Genomic DNA, 20,368 nt, shown 5'->3' with positions numbered 1-20,368 from the left:
GAGAGAGCACGAAAGTCGTAAGTGTGCCTTCTCTCCTTCTTGCCTCTCAAATTTACTTGATTTTAGGTGTAAGGTGCAGTCAAAGTGATTGGAGGACTATATAATTATACTGTAGAGGCACTAAGTGAGCTTGTCTGGTGACAGTGGTGAGTATGTAATAATTGATTCTGTATTATGACGGGGAGAGTGGCAGGCGACACGAGACGCGTATGGGACCTGTAAGGTCGACCTTTGCCGCTATATTACCACCTTTAATGACCGTTTTGTGCTTGACAGTGGACAGTGTAGAGTGGCTGAGTGACTATTGTATGCTCAGCACTTGAACAATGGAGCTGCTGAGTTGAATAAGAGCAGGTGATCTATTTTGAGAAACATTCATCGACGACGTAGGCTCACGTAGCCTATTCATGTTATCCGTATAATATTTTCTGACCACAAATTTCAAATTTCTGAAAATTATGATTGATAGACTTCATTTTCTGTTTATGTAATACTTTTTTTCTATAGCGTGTGTCATTCCTGGAATTCAGGCAGGCTTGGGATTTGTGCCTTTCCATTCTTTACATATTTCCTCCCTGGTCACAAAACGCTTCACGTACGTACTCTTTCTGGTGTAGGAAAGTCACCACTGACTCGGCTGATGCCCCGGATAGTTCAGTTAATGAGGTAGGTAAATATTGAAATAATGATTAAGAATAATTACTGCAAAACACGTTAGGTGAAGAATCAGCAGCCAAGCCTAATCTAAAGCAATAAGTGACCCAGGTTTTCTCATGAGTTTGGAAGTGCTCAGCTCAGTTCTAAGTGTCACTAAACCCTTGCCAGAAAAGCTGCAGGGGTCACAACAAGAACTGATGGTGCTCTTGGAAGTGTACAGAGCTGCATAGATGCATTTCAGTCCTATCGTGATGGAAATAAGTTCAACCAACTTGTTGCCCAAGCTGAGGAAAAGTACGGAAGCCAGAAGCCTTGAACAATCAGTGGTCATCAGAAACATAATTAAGGCTAACCCTCCAACAGCAAATGGCATGGTCCTCCCTTCTCCTTTGTTGTTTTACTTGCAACAATAAACTATATCAATCAATCATCAATTATAGGAGTACTATCGAAGAGCTATTTTTCTCCCATTTTCGGACACTGCTATAGCACAAGTCAGGGAAAGGTTTGCATCTGAACACATTAGGAGTTTTTGTTGGGAAATCTAAGTATCGTTAGTTTTGTGGGTGGGACATTTTTTTGCCTGAAATCGGGAAAAATGAGCAGCTGAGAACGACACTTTGGCAACGTTGCGAGCACGTTGCCATATTGTCGTACTCAGAACATCGCATCTTCCTGTTTCTGACCCATAACAATTGCAGATAAACATCGATAATTAACCATCTGAACTCTAATTGTGAATGTATATCGTTATCAGTGTAGGGTCGACAGTTTTGGGCCTCAAGCAGAAGAAAATGTTATGCCCAGTACGACAATATGGTAACGCTGGTTGTGAACTTGCGACGTTGCGAGTCAGTGCTCCGTCCACCACCATCGAGGGAAGACGTACGGCTGTGCTCTCCCTCCTCCTCCACCTCCTGAGTATTCCTGGCGGGCAGCGATGGGCAAGCAGAAGAGACGCAACGCCTTCTTCTACTTCATGACGGCCAAGAAACCCGAGGTGGAGAAGCGGCTCAAGAGAAAGGTGGAGATGGCCAAGCTGGTGACGGCGGAGTGACAGGTGAGGTGCCGCATGGCGCTCACTGGTTCCTTCTTTATTCTTCCCTCCGTCCTTCCTTCCCCCGTGTCTGTCTTATCTAGGAATGCTTAGCTAGGAATAAATAGTGGGGAATTAAGAGGACTTCGTATGATGTCCCCCACCTCTTAGGACTAGTTAGCCAGTATCTTAGTTAATCAAATCAAGGTGTCTGTCATAACCAGCGTTGCCAGATTGTCGTGCTCAGCCGCTTATATTTACCGATTTCCGACCTCAAACAGTCTCCTCCACCTCAATAGTTAGAGTTATTTATAGTTTTCGTTGAAATGGTTAATTACTGGTGTCTTCCTTTTGCAATAGTTGTGGGGAAACCGAAAAATACGATGCTCTGAGTACGATAATCTGGGAACGCTGGTCATAACGCGCTTTAAAAGTGGCTATTGTTGGGGCAGTTACCACACTCATTGTCATCAGGGTTGTGTGGGCTGCCGGGTGCTCCGGTAAGGGCGATTAGGCGAGGTGTGGCACTGTTACGTAAGACAAGAAAGCGCTGAAAACTCACTTATCCACTAAATCCTACGACTTAACAAATATGAGGATTGAGGACAACTTTAGGTGCTAATATTACTGTTATAATGTTAGTGGCCCTGTGGAGCGCTGGGCCTGAAACCTCATCAACGGTAAACTTGCAATCGAGCTTCAAGGGTTCATGGCGCGGGTTCGTGGCAACGCTGACGTGCTTACCTAGCGAAGACAGAGTCGGACTGGGGTGCTGAAGGGGGCCGTGCCATCTAGTGGCTGGAGGGGCCCGGGCCCATGTAAGCTAAAATATCAAAATATTCAAATAATACACATTGGCATGGGTTAAGTCCAGGGGCCCATGTGTCATGCCCCGGTCGATTTTCTTTTTATATTTCCTCTTATTTCCCAACACGTCTTCTGCGTGTATCGAAAAACGCGAGAAATTAATGAAGACAAGGTGTGGGTATTCGCCGGCTGCCTGGGATTGAACCCGCGACCAACATGACAGGAGAGCCACTCCTTACCGAGTCGGCCAAAGAGGTACCCCCCCTGGCTAAGTGGGTTATGGGAGGCTCGTTCATCAGGCATAGTTGCCGCACTACACATGTACCTTGGGGGGGCCCATGTGCCATTGACAATTAACTTAGCATATAAGTTGTGATCAATATTGAAAATTTAATTAATTAAAATACGTGGGTCCTGCAGAGCGCTTCGGCAGAAGTGGGACCAGATAAAAATTTTTCTTCTTTTTTTCACATTGCAGCCTATTGTGCCGGTAGGCTTCTTCCCGGTGGATCCTGATGGTCGGTCCAAGGCTTCTTTCCGGTAGGTCCTGATGGTCGGCCCAGCCCGTTCTGGCGCAGGCGAGTGTTTATAGTGGCGCCATCTTGCATTGGCTCATGCTGCCCTCCCGGAGCTCATCTTTGATCCTAGAATCTAGAGTCCGGGTTGATAGGTGGTCTTCTGGACAGCATGTGGGTAGTTTTAAGCCACTCGGGGGCGGCTGAAAAATCCCAGCTTGGTGGCACCGGGCGGGGATTGAACTCGCGTCCTCCTGAACACGAGGCCGTTACTTTGACGACTCAGCCACCGCCTCCCCTCAGTACATTGGCACACGGGCACATAGGCCAGTCCGACCCTGAGTGAAGATGCTTACCCAGTGAAAGTATAAGAGGCAAGAGAGTCATAAGGGCCTGGTGCCTCTTCTCTGTTTCTGTTCAGCCTCAAACTGGTCATATCTATTCTTAACCCGGTAGCAGCGGGGATCATGTATCTTAATGGCCCCTCTAAGCGAATTGATGAGAAAAATCATCACTCGCGCAAACCATTTCATAATATATGTCAACGCATTTGTGATCAGTTTATGCTTCATCTATTTTGGGGGGTTATGTCATGGCAAAAATTTGGCCCGTTGCTGGTACACGGTAAAGCCACAAATTTGGCCCGTCGCTGCTACCGGGTTAAACATATTCACACTAGTGCTGGTGATTACATGTTCAGTAAAAAAAAAACAGCCAGCCAGGCAGGGAACTCCCAGGCACAGGTTGGCAGCACAAGTCAGAAAACAAACACTACACAAAATGCTTGCTTGCACTCCTGACTCCCAGTGGCACCAAGCAACACCTGCCATTATTATTTTATCAGAATATTGGTAAACATTAGAAGAAAAAAAATAATTTCATATGTTACACTCCCATTGAAAATTATCTTTTTCTACACATACATGTTTTCAAGAGAGAAATAGGTTGTCTTGAAATGTATAGATTTTTTAAATCCTGTATCCTGTATATGAGAGAGAGAGAGAGAGAGAGAGAGAGAGAGAGAGAGAGAGAGAGAGAGAGAGAGAGAGAGTCTAACCAAGATAGCCAGCCAGACAGAGCACAAGATATGTACAACATATGCACACCTAAAAAGTAAACTTTCATGTGTTATATAATAAATTAGCTTGCGTGAGTCCCCCATCCAGTACATTGTCCCGTCCACCAGGCTCAGCCCAGCAATAGGTCTGGCTTGGCCCGCTCAGGCATCACACATATCAGGCTGCTTTCACCATTGAGTTCATTGTATGCTGCACATCATGGTATTACATGTATATCCATAAGATGTTTATTTCAAGGATTATGAGTGCTTGAAGAACAGCTATTTGTGGCCCAATTTTCCCCCCTCTGAGTGAGCCCTTGTGGTCAAAACACCCACCCTTCAGGGGTTCAAGATCATGTGGGATGTGCTCACTACTCCAGGTCCATAACTCGTAGAGAATGAACTCCAACACTAAAGCCCTGAACAAGGATATTTAGATGAATTGTATGTTTTTAATCAGTTTCTCATATTCCAACTTTGCCCTGAGAGTCAGTTTTTTACTTAGTTTTTTACTTAGTTTTTAACCCGTCCGCTGCGATTGGCACGGATTTGGGTTTCACTGGTAGCCTGGTAACGTCTAGTCCCAGGTCCACCTTTACCCTCCTCCTCGCCTCACCCAGTGTCCTGTGGCTGAGAAGTGTGTATTTACCCACAGGGAGTGCTCGTGGGGTAAGCTCTCATATCATACCCTGGAGATGGACTGAGGGTGCTGGCCTGCTGCTGTCAATGATGCCATCAGGGGAGTCTAAACCCTTGTACCCCCTCAAGATAAGCCCAGATTGATTTTCCTGTTGGCGTGAAAAATTTGCATAGGCTATATATATATATATATATATATATATATATATATATATATATATATATATATATATATATATATATATATATATATATATATATATATATATATATATATATATATATATATATATATATATATATATATATATATATATATATATATATATATATATATATATATATAAAACCAGGAGGATTACCCTGCCTTCTCCTACAGACCGCTAAGTGTTCTGATTTAGTATTTACTTAGTTAGATAGTGATCCACAGTTACTCCTAGGACAAGTGTATTAAGCTTCCCACATCTACACTAAATTCAACATTCTTTCACGCCAACCCAGTGCTACACGGTTTTATATTGCTTTTGTGTTTTTTATATTGCTTTGTGTTTTCTTCTCCTTCTATTATTAGGATACTTTACTGTGCTGTGATAATAGGACTACGTGAATCAGGCGCACCAAGCTACGTTAATTTCTAAGTCCACACAAAACACTAGATAATCCACTTCCGCGCAAACCTAGTGAACACAGTTATTATCTTCTTTACATAAGTGATTTCTCAGTATATTAATATTGGCCTATGTTTTGTCTTGGTGGGTAGAAATAACCGCGCCTTTTACCCGAGACACACCCTTTTTCCCCGGGGAATTGACCTGACTGCGACCTCACAGCAGCTGTTGGTTTGTTTTCCTAGATACACATTTTTGACCTGACGACCTCACCGCAGCTGCGTACTTTGTTATCGTCTTAACGCGCCTAATTGTTTCCGTCTTGCCTCGCCCATATCTTCACCATGACGTCCCTCAAGCGTTGTTCTGGGTGTGGCCTTCATGGCCAAGCAGTACTTTCTTTCCAAGGACGTTTGTAGGTTCTGCGTTAAGACTCAGAAGGATGATCAGAGGATCATATAGTTAGAGAACAGGGTTACGACTCTCGCCGCCCAGGTACACTTACTAGGTTAGTGCAGCAGCAACAAGCCCCGCCTCCTCCTCCTCCCCTTCCTCTTCCTCTTCTTCCTCGTCCTCCTCCCTCTAGTATTGTCTTTACCCACACAGCAGCCCCTCCCATCCTCCTCCTCCTCCTCCTCGACCATCTCCGATCTCCTGCTTCCCACCCTCCTTCTCCTCTTCTTCCTCCTCTTCCTCCTCCTCCTCCTCCTCCTCCTCGCCATCCTCTTCCGTCCCCCTCTCCCTCTCCCCGCCCACCCTCCTCCTCCTCCTCCTCCTCTTTCTCCTCCTTGTCCTCCGCCTTCGCTCGTCCCTCCCTCCCACACCTGTCCTTCACCTTCCCCTTCCCCTCTTCCTCCTCCCTCTCCTCGTCCGTCCCTCCTCCCCACCTCACTCTCCCTTTCACCTACCTCCTCCTCCTCCTCCTCTTCCCCTCTCCCTCCTCCTCCTCCGCCTCAAATTCCTCGCCTTCCTCTTCCGTCCCCCCTCTCCCCTCTTCCCGCCCACTCTCCTCCTCCTCCTCATCTCGCTCTTTCTCCTCCTTGTCCTCCGCCTCCTCGCTCGTCCCTCCCTCCAACACCTGTCCCTTACCTTCCCTTTCCCCCTCTTCCTCCTCCCTCTCCTCGTCCGTTCCTCCCTCCACCACCTCACCCTCCCGTTCTCCTTCTTCCTCGTCCTCCTCCTCCGCCCCCGTTCCACCTTCCACCTCTTCCACAATTTCTCCTCGTTCTTCACAGCAGGTCCCTCCCTCCTGCCCGCTCTCCCAGCCCCCCGTCACCCACCCCTCCTGGCCCCCCTTCCGACCGTCGGGTTCTTGTTGTTGGTGATAGTCAGGTTCGTTATGTTGACAGGTATTTTTGCTCCAAGGATAAGAACAGGACGAGGGTGTGTTTCCCAGGGGCAGGGGTGGGCCATATATCAGACAGGATTGAGGCAAGCGAGGGATCGAACCCCATTGTCTTTCTCAGCTGTGGCGGAAACGACGTTTCTCGTGTGCCAAGCGAGGACCTTCTCAGGCGTTTTAGAGAATTGTTAGGCAGGATACGTGACGCTGGTGGGTCACCAGTAGTGTGTGGCGTCCTGCCAAGGAGGGGCGTTGGCGATGGATGGCTGTCCAGGGCGATAGCAGTGAACAGCAGACTTGCTGAGCACTGCGAGCGCAATGGGTGGCTGTTCGTCGACAATTGGGACCTCTTCTTTGGCAACGACGCCCTCTACGCCCGTGACGGGATACACTTGACGTTCAAGGGTGTTGAGGCTCTCTCAGACTCCCTTGAGCAAGCACTTGGTACCCTGAGGGATTTTTTAGTATAGGCGAGGGGGGGATGAGTAATGGGAGGGGACATCTAGCTCATAATATAACCAGGCAGCTTAGAAGTAATTCTAGAGGAGTAACAGAGGACGGGCTAAGAATCTTCTATACTAACAGCAGGAGCCTCAGAAACAAGAAAGACTTACTAAGGGGTGAAGCTTGTTCAGAAAATTTTGACATAATAGCGATCACTGAGACATGGATAGACACTGCTAATAGAAATTTTAGATCAGAATTTGAAATAACGGGTTATCAGATGTTTCACAAAGACAGAAGGGGCAGAAAGGGAGGTGGAGTTGCGCTATATGTTAAAGACTCACTTAAATGTTTAGTTAACAACTCAGTCAAAACTAACATGGATTCAGAATCAGTTTGGGTGGACGTTTACAAAGGGAAAGAAAAGCTAACTCTAGGAGTTATATACAGGCCACCCAACCTTAACAGGCAGGACACGAGTATATTACTACAGGAGATTGGCAGGGCGAGTATGAGTAGAAATGTCTGCGTAATGGGGGACTTTAATTATAGGAATATAGACTGGGAAGATCTAGTGGGTGACCTGGAAGCCGAGGACTTTCTTGAAGTTATACAAGATAATTTCCTTAAGCAGGTAGTTACTGAGCCTACCAGAGGAGATAACATATTAGACTTAGTCCTAACCAATAATGGGAACTTGCTACGTGAGTTGGAGGTGGGCGGAGAGTTAGGAAATAGTGATCACAGAACGGTTCGTTTTAGCTTAGACTGGGCGGTAACCGCGAACCAAACCCAGTGTTAGTGCCAGATTTTAGAAGAGCAAACTACGAGGGGCTTGAAGACATCTTGAAGGGGTAAACTGGGATAATTTAGGGATTCATGAGGGCCAGAACTGCGGATTGGAGAGCCAGGAGAACCAGGTAGAAATGTCTTAAAATAACTTAGTTAGAGTAATAGTATAGTGGAAAGGACAGCATATACCAAAGCGAACACTTAGAAAAGAAAACAATTATCCTAATAGTATGACTCGTGTACTAAAACACTAGATTGGCTAAAAGAATGGAATTAATCAGAAAATAAATAATGGGAAACACATCTCAGGGGCCGGTACGTCGAACTATCTAGATTAGTTAAGAAAAACACCAGGATAGCAAAAGGAACTATGAGATCAAAGTAGCAAATGAGGCGAAAAGTAATCCTAAGGGCTTCTTTCAGATGTATAGAAAAACACGGGAGAAAATTGGACCGCTGAAAACAAACACAGGGAGCTAGTAGAAAATTACGAAAATATGAGCACATTGTTGAACGACTACTTCCTTTCAGTATTCACACAGGAGGATCGAACGACTATACCGGAAAGAGTTCAGGTGTACGAGGGCGGGGATGGCGATAAATTGAGGGATATAATCATTACCAGGCAAGTAGTTCAGGATGAGAAAGATAAGCTTAAGAAGAACAAGTCGCCAGGTCTTGACGGGATATTTCGAGGGTATTAAAGGAGTTAGGTGATATAATCAGTGACCACTAACCGACACCTTTAAGATGTCGGTAAATACTGGCTATGTGCCGAGCCGATGGAAAGTAGCTAATGTGACGCCGATGTTTAAAAAGGGGTACAGGTCAGTTGCTTCAAACTATCGCCCAATTAGCTTAACATCGGTTATAGGGAAGATGCTGGAGTCCATAATAGCCAGGAACATTCGGGAGCATTTAGAGAAACATAGCTTAATTCACGACTCGCAGCATGGGTTCACAAAAGGTAGGTCATGCCTCACCAATCTCTTGTCCTTCTACAATATAGTATTTGAGGCGGTTGACAGAGATGAAAATTATGATGTAATCTATCTTGATTTTAGTAAAGCGTTTGACAAAGTTCCTCACCAACGACTGTTGCTTAAATTACAGGCTCACGGAGTAGAGGGTAAAGTTTTGAATTGGGTCAAGGCGTGGCTTAGCAATAGGAAGCAAAGAGTGCAAATCAATGGTAAAAGATCTGACTGGGGATGTGTTACGAGTGGGGTCCCACAAGATTCGGTATTAGGCCCACTTTTGTTTATTATTTATATCAATGACTTAGACACAGGAATTAGTAGTGATGTTAGTAAATTTGCAGATGATACCAAGATCGGTAGAGTAATTGAGTCGGATCAGGACGCTAGTATTCTCCAAGGTGAACTCAACAGATTATATGACTGGGCGGATAAATGGCAGATGGAGTTCAATGTAGGGAAGTGCAGTATTCTGAGTGTAGGTAGGAACAACCTCTCACATAACTATTGCTTAAATGACACTCTCATAAGCAGGTCTGGGTGCGAGAGGGATTTAGGGGTCTTAGTGAGCTCTGATCTCCGTCCAAGGGCACAATGCATTCAAGCTAGAAATCGAGCTAATAGGGTACTGGGATTTATTTCAAGGAGCGTAAGCAACAGAAGCCCCGAAGTCTTCCTCAAACTATATTTAGCATTAGTTAGACCTCATCTTGACTATGCGGTTCAGTTCTGGTCACCCTACTATAGAATGGATATAAAAATGTTAGAATCGGTGCAGAGGAGGATGACTAAGATGATTCAGGGGTTGAGAAACTTGCCATACGAGGAAAGACTCAAACAGTTAAACTTGCATTCTCTAGAAAGGCGAAGGGTGCGTGGAGACATGATCGAGGTTTATAAATGGATGAAGGGCTTTAATAAGGGAGACATTCATAAGGTTTTGTTGGTAAGAGAACCGGGTAGGACACGAAGTAACGGGTTTAAACTGGATAAATTCAGATTCAACAGGGACATAGGCAAAAATTGGTTTACTAACAGGGTGGTGGATGAGTGGAATAGGCTTAGCAGTCATGTGGTGAGTGCCAATACAATTGTCACATTCAAAAATAGACTAGATAAATTCATGGACAGCGATATTAGGTAGGGTTAGATACACGGGAGCTTAGGGTCAAAGGAGCTGCCTCGTACAGGCCTACCGGCCTCTTGCAGACTCCTGCGTTCTTATGTTATGTTCTTATACATACATACATACATACATACATACATACATACATATATATATATATATATATATATATATATATATATATATATATATATATATATATATATATATATATATATTAAAAAACAAAAAAATCCACTAAATCAATGATCATGATGCATGTGAATGTGCATCATGATCAGTGTGCATGAGTGAGCAGATGCAGCCCACTAGTGATGAGGGTGGCAGGGAGTACAGGTAACTCTCGATTTACGCGAGTATTGTGTCCTTGAAGAGGTCATTGCGTAAATCAAAAACAATGTAGTATATCAAACAAGAGGTAGGTTTGTATTGCCTACTGTATCACTCTGACTCCTCTCCCTCTCATGGTTCCTCCTCTGGCTGTCCTTCGCCTCGTGGTAGCCCAGACCCTCCTTGGCCCATTTCACCAAGGCATTTATCTCTCCTCATGTATAAATCCAGGATCAATTCATTTCCAAACTGCATACACTCACATTTGCACACAGTTCATGATCCACTGAAGCCTGTGGATTTGACTCAAACATGGGACCTTCAAGATGAAGCTTAGGACCTTGAAGATTAGCTTGGGACCCCCATACAAAGTGCCACAAGGTTTAGTGTGGTGCGGCGACTATGCCTGATGAACGAGCCCCCCATAACCCACTTAGCCAGGGGGGTAGCTTTTTGGCCGACTCGGTAGGGAGTGGCTCTCCTGTCACGCTGGTCGCGGGTTCAGTCCCAGGCAGCCGGGAATACCCTCTCCTTGCCGTGATTAATTTCTCGTGTGTTTCGAGATACAGGCAGAGGGCGTGTGGGGCCGAGAGAGTAATAGAAAAAGAGATAGAAAATCTCTTCATTAAATTAGGACCTCTTAGGAAATACTAATTAAGTCCTTGATATTATTATCATTTTTATGAGAATTTTCCTTTTCACTTTTCTTGTTCTTGTGTTTTTTTTATTTAAACATTAACATTAGTAATGGCTTGCTCCATCTGTCTTGGGGCTCCATTCATTCTCACACGCCCGGTAGCTCAGTGGTTAGAGCGTCTGGCTCACAACCATAAGGACCGGGATCGATTCCAAGTCCTTGTGAAGATAAGTTGGGTTTATCTTCTTTCACGTGTAGCCCCTGTTCTCCTAGCAGTGATTAGGTACGCGACGTCATGCAATGAGCTGTGACCTCGTTGTCGCTGTGTAGTGTGAGTGGTCTCAGTCCACCCAAAGATCGGTACTATGAGCTCTGTTCTCTTCCGTAGGGGAACGGCTGGCTGTCTGACCCGCAGCAGACCAAGAGCAGAATTACACTGGAGAGCACAGTGGTCACCCAGCAGACCAGCAGCAAACACCAGAAAATGAGAAAAATTGTCCCTCAATGCTTGAAGGACGGTTACTCTGGGCTGCTCCACGTGGCTGCTCCATCTGCCGGGGCCGACGATGCAAGTCTCCCTTTCAGGTTGGTGAGCCTCTGCCTGTCTTGCCCCCCCTCATGAGAATGATGCAAAGAAAACAGTGCCTCTATATTGGCTCGGGTGTCTACAGCCATGTGATACCAGTGTTGTAAATATTTTCAGCTGAGAGAAAAAAAGATGGTTCAAGCTACAACAACAACAAAAGGTGACAAATAAACATTATATATATATATCACTAGTTACACGGTAAAGATGATGTGCCAGCCACTGGAGTGCCCCCCACACATGCCTCCTCAGCTTGAGTAGTGGTGGGCTTTGTTCAAGGAGACTCGAGTTAGTGAAAACATAAAGTAGGCCGCATACACCATAACATCATGCATGTTTTAAAGTGTCTGATCTTACTAAACTCTCAGTGTTCTATACTCATGATTTCCCCGTGACAACTCATCTTGGGTAGGCGGTGGCTGAGTGGTAGCATGCTGGGCTCACATTCACCGCGTGATGGATGACGCGGGTTCGAATCCCCACGCTACCACCTGGGATTTTTCAGTCACCGCCGAGTGGCTTAAAACTACCCACATGCTGTCCTGAAGACCACCCATCAACCCGGACTCTAGAGGAAACCGTCCAAGTGAATCAAGAACGAGTTCCGAGGGGCAGCATGAGCCAAGAGAAGATGGCGCCACTATAAACACTTGCCTGCGCCATGCGGGCTGGGGCCGACCACCATCCAGGCCCCTCAAGCAAGCCTACCGGCGCCATAGGCGTAGACATGTAAAAAAACAACAACTATGAATTCATTTGACATTGCCAAAGTTTCTCCGTAAAAAAATGTCCTCACAAACTTGAATCATATATTACACAAATACCAAAAAATTGATCATTTGAATAAAAAGTCATATTAGATAAAAAAAACAAAAAACGGATTTAAATCAAATAAATCTATTTTTTTATATTTCTCCAAACCTGTAAGATGCACTGTGGGCATATCTGTATTATTATATACACGGTTACTTCAGGTCTTGAGGGAGCTCAGAGCCTGTATCCGTGGGATAAAGTCCTTTTTTTATTTTATTTTTGTTTTTTGTTTTTTTAATTTTTTTTTATAATCATGTCTACGCCTATAGCGCCGGTAGGCTCTCTTGAGGGGCCTGGATGGTGTTCGGCCCCAGCCCGTCATGGCGCAGGCAAGTGTTTATAGTGGCACCATCTTCTCTTGGCTCATGCTGCCCCCCGGACCTCGTTCTTGATTAACTAGGACAGTTGGTTTCCTCTAGAGTCCGGGTTGATGGGTGGTCTTCAGGACAGCATGTGGGTAGTTTTAAGCCACTCGGCGGTGACTGAAAAATCCCAGGTGGTAGCATGGGGATTCGAACCCTCGTCGTCCATCACGCTGTGAATGTGGGCCCAGCACGCTACCACTCAGCCACCGCCTACCCATGTAGTGCAAGAACTTTGATCTCTTCCTTCTCTTGCAGAATTCACCACAACCAAGTGTTACCAAGTGAGGCGAGGATGGCCCAGGGCACCACCACCACCATCGCCACAGTCACCTCCAGAAAGCAACACCGCATCATTTTTTTTTTTCACAGCTAAAGAATCGCCTCAAGGGCAACAAAAAAGGTGTAAAATAAAAAGCCCGCTAATCGCTGATCCCACAAAGACAATAGTGAAAGGTGGCCAAAAGAGAGGTCAGTTTCCTTGGTTTGGTCTCTCCTTATACAGTAATGTTTTGTTAGGTTATTTTTATTTAACCCGGCAGCAGCGGGGATCATGTTTCTTAATGGTCCCTCTAAGCGAGAAAAATGAGAAAAAATCATCTCTCACACAAACCATTTCATAATATATATCAAAGCATTTGTGATCAGATTATGTATCATCTATTTTGGGGGGGTTTATATCATGGCACAAATTTGGCCTGTTTTTGGTTTTGATAGGTTATGTTAGGTTAAGTTTAGGGTATCTTCAAACACATGATGACCAGCACCTAATAATATAAATCAACAAAGAATGACCTCACTTAGTTGTATAGAAAGTGTCATTACTAAGGAAGCATATATGAATTTTCAGTCACTGTTTGGGGGTTTGATAGGTTATGTTAGGTTAAGTTTAGGGTATCTTCAAACACATGATAGCCAGCACTTTACAGTATAAATCAACAAAGAATGACCTCACTTAGTTGTATTGAAAGTCTCATTAGTAAGGAAGCATATATGAATTTTCTGAGTCAAGACCTATAGTAACTGTTTGGGGTTTTGATAGGTTATGTTAGGTTAAGTTTAGGCCGGGTATCTTCAAACACGTGATAGCCAGCACTTTACAGTATAAATCAACAAAGAATGACCTCACTTATTTGTATAGAAAGTATCATTAGTAAGGGAGCATATATGAATTTTCTGAGTCAATCCATATAGTAACTGTTTGGGGTATTGATAGGTTATGTTATATTAAGTTTAGGGTATCTTCAAACACATGATAGCCAGCACTTTACAGTATAAATGAACAAAGAATGACCTCACTTAGTTGTATAGAAAGTCTCATTAGTAAGGAAGCATATATGAATTTTTGAGTCAATCCATATAGTAACTGTTTCGGCTTTTGATAGGTTATGTTAGGTTAAGTTTAGGGTATCTTCAAACACATGATAGCCAGCACTTTACAGTATAAATCAACAAAGAATGACCCCACTTAGTTGTATAGAAAGTCTCATTAGTAAGGAAGCATATATGAATTTCTGAGTCAAGACCTATAGTAACTGTTTTGTTTTTGTCAGGTTTTGTGAAGTTTAGGGTATCTTCAACCTCCCTTCCTTGCCCATTCCCTTGAGGTCATTTCCAGCAATATTTATTAAGCAAGAGAGCTTGTAATATGGTCATAGCTTGCTTGTGCTTCTAAATTGTATGCCTTTCATTTTTTCTTCCTTCTTTTCTGTTTAATCTCTTTCCCTTCCTCCTCTTCCTTATCTCTCTTCCTCATCCTCCTCCTCTCCCTTCCTTCCTCCTACTCCTCCTCCTGAGAGAGCCCGGGTTCGATTCCTGGGCAGAGCTGAAAAATTTGGGCGGCTTTTCCGATACCCTACGCCCCTGGCCACCCAGCAGTGAATGGGTACCAGGTATTAATCGGGGGTTGTGTCCCGTCTCCTGGGGTCTGCTCCCTTTTCCTATAAATCCTTCCCCTTCTGTCTCTCTCCGGCATATGACCACTGATGTGTCCCGTCTCCTGGGGTCTGTTCCCTTCTCCTATAATTCCTCCCCCTTCTGTCTCTCTCCGGTATATGACCACAGATGTTGTGTCCTGTCTCCTGGGGTCTGTTCCCTTCTCCTATAATTCCTTCCCCTCCAGTCACTCTCCGTCATATTACCACAGATTTTGAGTACCGTCTCGTGGGGTCTGTTCCTCCTCCTATAATTCCTTCCCTCCTGTCCCTCTCCGGCATATGACCACAGATGTTGTGTCCCGTCTCCTGGTGTCTGTTCCCGTCTCCTCTTATGCCTTGCCCTCCTGTCGCTCTCCGGCATATGACCACAGGTGTTGTGTCCCGTCTCCTGGGGTCTGTTCCCTTCTCCTATAATTCCTTCCCCTCCTGTCTCTCTCCGGCATATGACCACAGATGTTGTGTCCCGTCTCCTGGGGTCTGTTCCCTTCTCCTATAATTCCTTCCCTTCTGTCTCTCTCCGGCATATGACCACAGATGTTGTGTCCCGTCTCCTGGGGTCTGTTCCCTTCTCCTATAATACCTTCCTCTTCTGTCTCTCTCCGGCATATGACCACAGATGTTGTGTCCCGTCTCCTGGGGTCTGTTCCCTTCTCCTATAATTCCTTCCCCTTCCGTCTCTCTCCGGCATATGACCACAGATGTTGCGCTGCCCACTAAACCAAACTTTCCAACTGTTCCCTTCTCCTATAATTCTTTCCCCTCCTGTCCCTCTCCAGCACATGACCACAGATGTTGCGCTGCCCACTAAACCAAACTTTCCAACTGTTCCCTTCTCCTCTTCCTGTAGTATGTTGATTTGCCTGCATGAATTTCGCTACTGTAAGACCTGCATATAAAATTTGGTTTAGCATGTTGGTAAATAGTCTGATGTCCTTCCTCTGTACCACACCTTCTCCCTCACTATGTTGGGTCTCTCTCTCTCTCTCTCTCTCTCTCTCTCTCTCTCTCTCTCTCTCTTTTTTATTTAAACATGTTCAGTACATTAGTACATGGCCGTTGAGGAGCTATTTAAAAGCTTCTGCCGATTATATTATACAATTATATACATGTTTACGGTGGGTGTAGGAGTAGCCACCTGTGGGACGCAACCTTCATCTGCTGAGTGGACAGTTGTGTCACATCTACATCAGCAGTGAGGTTGTTCCACCACACCACCGCTGCTATGGAGAAGGCACGTTGGTGGGTGCTGGAGCGGGCCATTGGCACTTCCAGGAGGGAGGCGTTGCTCAGCACCGTTCTCGTGCTGCGCTCAGACCTCCTCCAGGTAGCCCTCAGGTCCGTCAGGTGGGGCACTAGGCCCACTTGTGCCTTGTAAAGCACCGTCAGGGCAGCGACGCGGCGACGGTGCTCACGGCTGTTCAGGTGGTTCGTGGGTGGTCTTGCCCGTCCCTCTTGTGGGTGTTGTTGTTGTTGTCGTCGATGTTGTTGTCGCTGTGTCTCCCACTGGCTCGGTCGGTGGTGCTGGGTGCCGTTGATGAGGCGTTCAGCCCTCCTCTGCACCTTGTCTAGCAGGTTGAGGTGGCAGCGGGCGCTGGCCATCCAGGTGAGCGGTGCATACTCCATCACTGGACGGACTTGTGCCTTATAGAGGGTGTTCAGGCCCTCAGCATCGAGGAGGTTCTTCATGCGGCGCAGGAGGTTCACCTTCTGGGAGGCTTTGTGCACCACCTTTTCAAGGTGACGGTCGAACCGCAGCTGGGAGTCCACCTCCACGCCCAGGATGTCGACGCTGGCCTGCAGAGGGATGGTGTCGTTCCCGAATCTCGGTCTGCCGTGGAGTTGTCTCGCGTCCTCCCGAGAACGTGATATTACCATGGCCTGGGTTTTGTCAGGGGCAAACCTGACTTGCCACCTCTTTCCCCAGGCCATTATGTCTGCCAACTGTCTGTTGATGGACTCTATCACGTCCTGGGCTTCCTCCCTCTTGTATGTTCTGGAGAGGGTGCAGTCGTCGGCGTAAGCGCTTGCTGCCGGGATGGTTTGCAGGAGGTCGTTAAAGTATATGTTCCCTCAGAATAGGTCCAAGGACGGACCTCTGTGGAACGGAGGCCTCCACCGGGAAGCTGGTTGAGGTGCTTCCGTTGACTGCTACGCGGAGGTTCCTGCCTAACAGGTAGTTTGAGAGCAGGCGCAGCAGGTCCCCCGTGATGCCTAGTTGCTGTAGCTTCGCCGTCAGACCGCGGTGCCAAACGGAGTCGAACGCGCCAGCTATATCCAGGGCAATCACGAGAGAGGGGTGGCCGTCATCAAGGGCGTCATGCCAGGACTTTGAGAGGAGAAGGAGGAGGTCTGAGGTAGAGCGGCCCTTCCGAAAACCAAACTGCTTCGGTGACTGCAGGTGGTTTTCCTCGAGGAAGGATGTCAATTGCTCCCCGATGATCCTCTCAAATATCTTGCTGATGATTGGGAGGAGTGATATTGGCCTGTAATTCTCTCTCTCTCTCTCTCTCTCTCTCTCTCTCTCTCTCTCTCTCTCTCTCTCTCTCTCTCTCTCTGTGGTGGATAGTGGAGTGTTTCCCATGTGGTATTGGTGTGCTGGAGATCCCTTCACTGGTAGCCTGGTAACATACACTCCCAGGTCTTTCTCTGCCTCTGTGGTGGATAGTGGTGTTTCCCATGTGGTATTGGTGTGCTGGATATCCCTTCACTGGTAGCCTGGTAACATACACTCCCAGGTCTTTCTCTGCCTCTGTGGTGGATAGTGGAGTGTTTCCCATGTGGTATTGGTGTGCTGGGTATCCCTTCACCGGTAGCCTGGTAACATACACTCCCAGGTCTTGCTTGCCTCTGTGGTGGATAGTGGAGTGTTTCCCATGTGGTATTGGTGTGCTGGGTATCACTTCACCGGTAGCCTGGTAACATACACTCCCAGGTCTTTGTCTGCCCCTGTGGTGGGTAGTGGAGTGCTTCCCATGTGGTATTGGTGTGCTGGGTATCCCCTCCCAAGGTGCAAGACATTAGATTTTTCTTCATTGAATTGTAGCAGACACTTTTTGATCCATTGCTGTAGCTTGGAAATGTTGTCTTGTAGGAAATTTGCAGTCAAGGGGTTGAGTATATATTGGTGGGCTTTGTGCTGTAGTACATTATATCTATCTATCTATATGAGAGAGAGAGAGAGAGAGAGAGAGAGAGAGAGAGAGAGAGAGAGAGAGAGAGAGAGAGAGAGAGAGATTTGTGACTGACTCACTCTCTCTCATGCTATAATAATCTGCTTCATACTATAACAATATAATTCTTTCCTTAGGTAACTTACTTAATTAATAATGTCTTGTGCTTTACCTGTCTATTTAAGCATGTGTGTGTGTGTGTGTGTGTGTGTGTGTGTGTGTGTGTGTGTGTGTGTGTGTGTGTGTGTGTTCTTCTCTCAATATATGCTTGTTTCTCTCTCTCTCTCTCTCTCTCTCTCTCTCTCTCTCTCTCTCTCTCTCTCTCTCTCTCTCTCTCTCTCTCTCTCTCTCTCTCTCTCTCTCTCTCTCTCTCTCTCATTCCTTCTTCTCTCCCATTACCTTCCTCTCTCCCTCTCCTTCTACTTACTCTTCCTCCTCCATTCATCAAATTTCTACCCATTTTCTTCCTTCCTTTCCTCTCCTTCCTTAAATCTCTCTCTTCCATTTCATTCCATTAATAAAAATTTGTATTCACAGATTTGGAGGAAGAAGAGGAGGAGGAAGAGATAACAAGAGGAACAGAAGAAGGAGAAGAAGTAATCTCTCTCTCTCTCTCTCTCACACACACACACACACACACACTCACAGTAAAACATATAATTTCTTCATAATTTCAAAAACTTTATTAATATATATTTTGACAACGTCCAATCAGGTTCCACAGACTGGCTCCTCCCCGAACCCTTCTGTGGGGGCATAATTTGAGCCCCATAGAAGGCCGGGGGAAGATCTAGCTTATGGAACCTTATACACAGACATACATATACACACACAGAGAGTACCTCTTCTCTCTCTTTCCTCCTCCTCCTCCTCTTCCTCTTGATGTGGCAGTGTCAGGAGAGGAGAGCACCTGGGAGATTGAACAAGTCCTGGAGATGTTGAAAAAGAAATCTATATATATATATATATATATATATCTATATATATATATATATATATATATATATATATATATATATATATATATCACCTCACCTCACCTCACCTCACCTCACAGGATGTCACACCACAGTATGTTGACAATCCCCACAGACACATACCCCCCAGCCACATAAAAGGACCCCCTCCCCTCTCTCTCAGGTCACAAGGTCAACAGGATGTCACCCTACAGGATGTTTATAACCCTACAGACACATGCCCTCTTAGACAGCGACCCAACCCACACCATAGATAGCCACATGACCTCCCCTGTGTGTGTGTGTGCTGTTGATAAATAAAGATGGAATTGTAGTGTGTGTTATTATTATTGTTATTCCAATGGGTTTGAAGAGAGAGAAGGAAATAAAGCAGATGTAAAAGGGAGAGAGAAAATTATATGGATTAGAAGGAAGACGATAATAAGGCTGAAGGAAGAGGAGATGAAAGAAGGGAGAGAGCAACGCAAGAGGGAGGGAGAGAAAATAAATAATGGAACAAGAGAGAAAGACTGGAAAGGAAGGGAGAGGGAGGGACAGGAGTCTTACCCTTACAACATTTATCCGGACCTCCGCAGACTGGGAACTTGGGGGACAGGGGGAGAGGAAGGGAGGGAAGGAGAGGGAGGGACAGGAGTCTTGCCCATACAACAATTATCTGGACCTCTAACTAACTAACTAACTAAGATAATGACAACTTAACTCTATGACAAAGAGCAGCAGCAGCAGACAGGCACTAGATGAAAAGCATAGGACAAGTGAAGCTTCTGGGTCATGTGCTGAGGAGAGAGTGACTGCTTGCTTGGAAGGAAGAAGAGGATGTCAAAGGATCGAACTCATCGCTGGCCTGCTGCAAGACATGGATGGCAGACACAGTGGGGCTGATGACAGGGAAGGGAAGGGAAGGAAAGGAAGGGGAAGGGAGGGAAAGAAAAGGAAAGGAAGGGAGGGAAAGAAAAGGAAAGGAAGGAAGGGAAGGGAAAGGAAGGAAGGGAGGGAAAGGAAAGGAAGGGAAGGGAAAGGAAGGAAGGAAGGAAGGGAAGGGAAAGAAAAGGAAAGAAAAGGAAGGGAAGGGACGGAAGGAAGGAAGGACGGAAGGGAAAGGAAAGAAAAGGAAAGAAGGGAAAGGAAGGAAGGAAGGGAAAGGAAAGGAAAGAAAAGGAAGGAAGGGAGAGAGGGAAAGGAAAGGAAAGGAAAGGAAAGAAAAGGAAGGGAAGGGAAGGAACCCTGCCGGCAGTGGACGTCCACGGACATGGGGCGGATGTCTATTCACCTTCCATTTGTCATCCACAAGTATCCGCTCTATCCGTCTACAGTCCTTTGGTCGTCCGAGGTGGAATAAATGAGAAATTCGGAATCGCTCCATTAGATTTATATTTTACGGTAAACATACAGATGATTTTGACTATAAGTTTTTTGATAGAAGGAATTTTGAACGGCCGGACATAATGGACACTTGGTGGATACTAGTCCTTTCACCTTCCATTCATCATCCACAGGTGTCCGCTCTATCCGTCTACAGTCCTTTGTTCGTCCGAGGCGGATAATAGAGAAAT

General features: G+C 45.8%; 1 protein-coding gene and 1 long non-coding RNA gene across 2 annotated transcripts in view; both read left to right on the top strand.

Annotated features, from left to right (window-relative positions):
- The window catches only part of LOC126989984 (uncharacterized), an 88,118-nt gene that overhangs the window by 26,246 nt on the left and 41,504 nt on the right, over positions 1-20,368 (top strand). The window lies entirely within an intron of this gene.
- LOC126989986 (uncharacterized) lies at positions 1,542-13,196 on the top strand. The gene is made up of 3 exons (XR_007743930.1): positions 1,542-1,717; positions 11,359-11,555; positions 12,990-13,196. It is a non-coding gene; the product is annotated as an uncharacterized LOC126989986 (long non-coding RNA).

Source organism: Eriocheir sinensis, unplaced genomic scaffold, assembly GCF_024679095.1.
Source record: "Eriocheir sinensis breed Jianghai 21 unplaced genomic scaffold, ASM2467909v1 Scaffold140, whole genome shotgun sequence".
Classification (NCBI taxonomy): domain Eukaryota; kingdom Metazoa; phylum Arthropoda; class Malacostraca; order Decapoda; family Varunidae; genus Eriocheir; species Eriocheir sinensis.
Note: the sequence above shows the minus strand (reverse complement) of the source record. Positions and strands in the feature narration are given on the sequence as shown.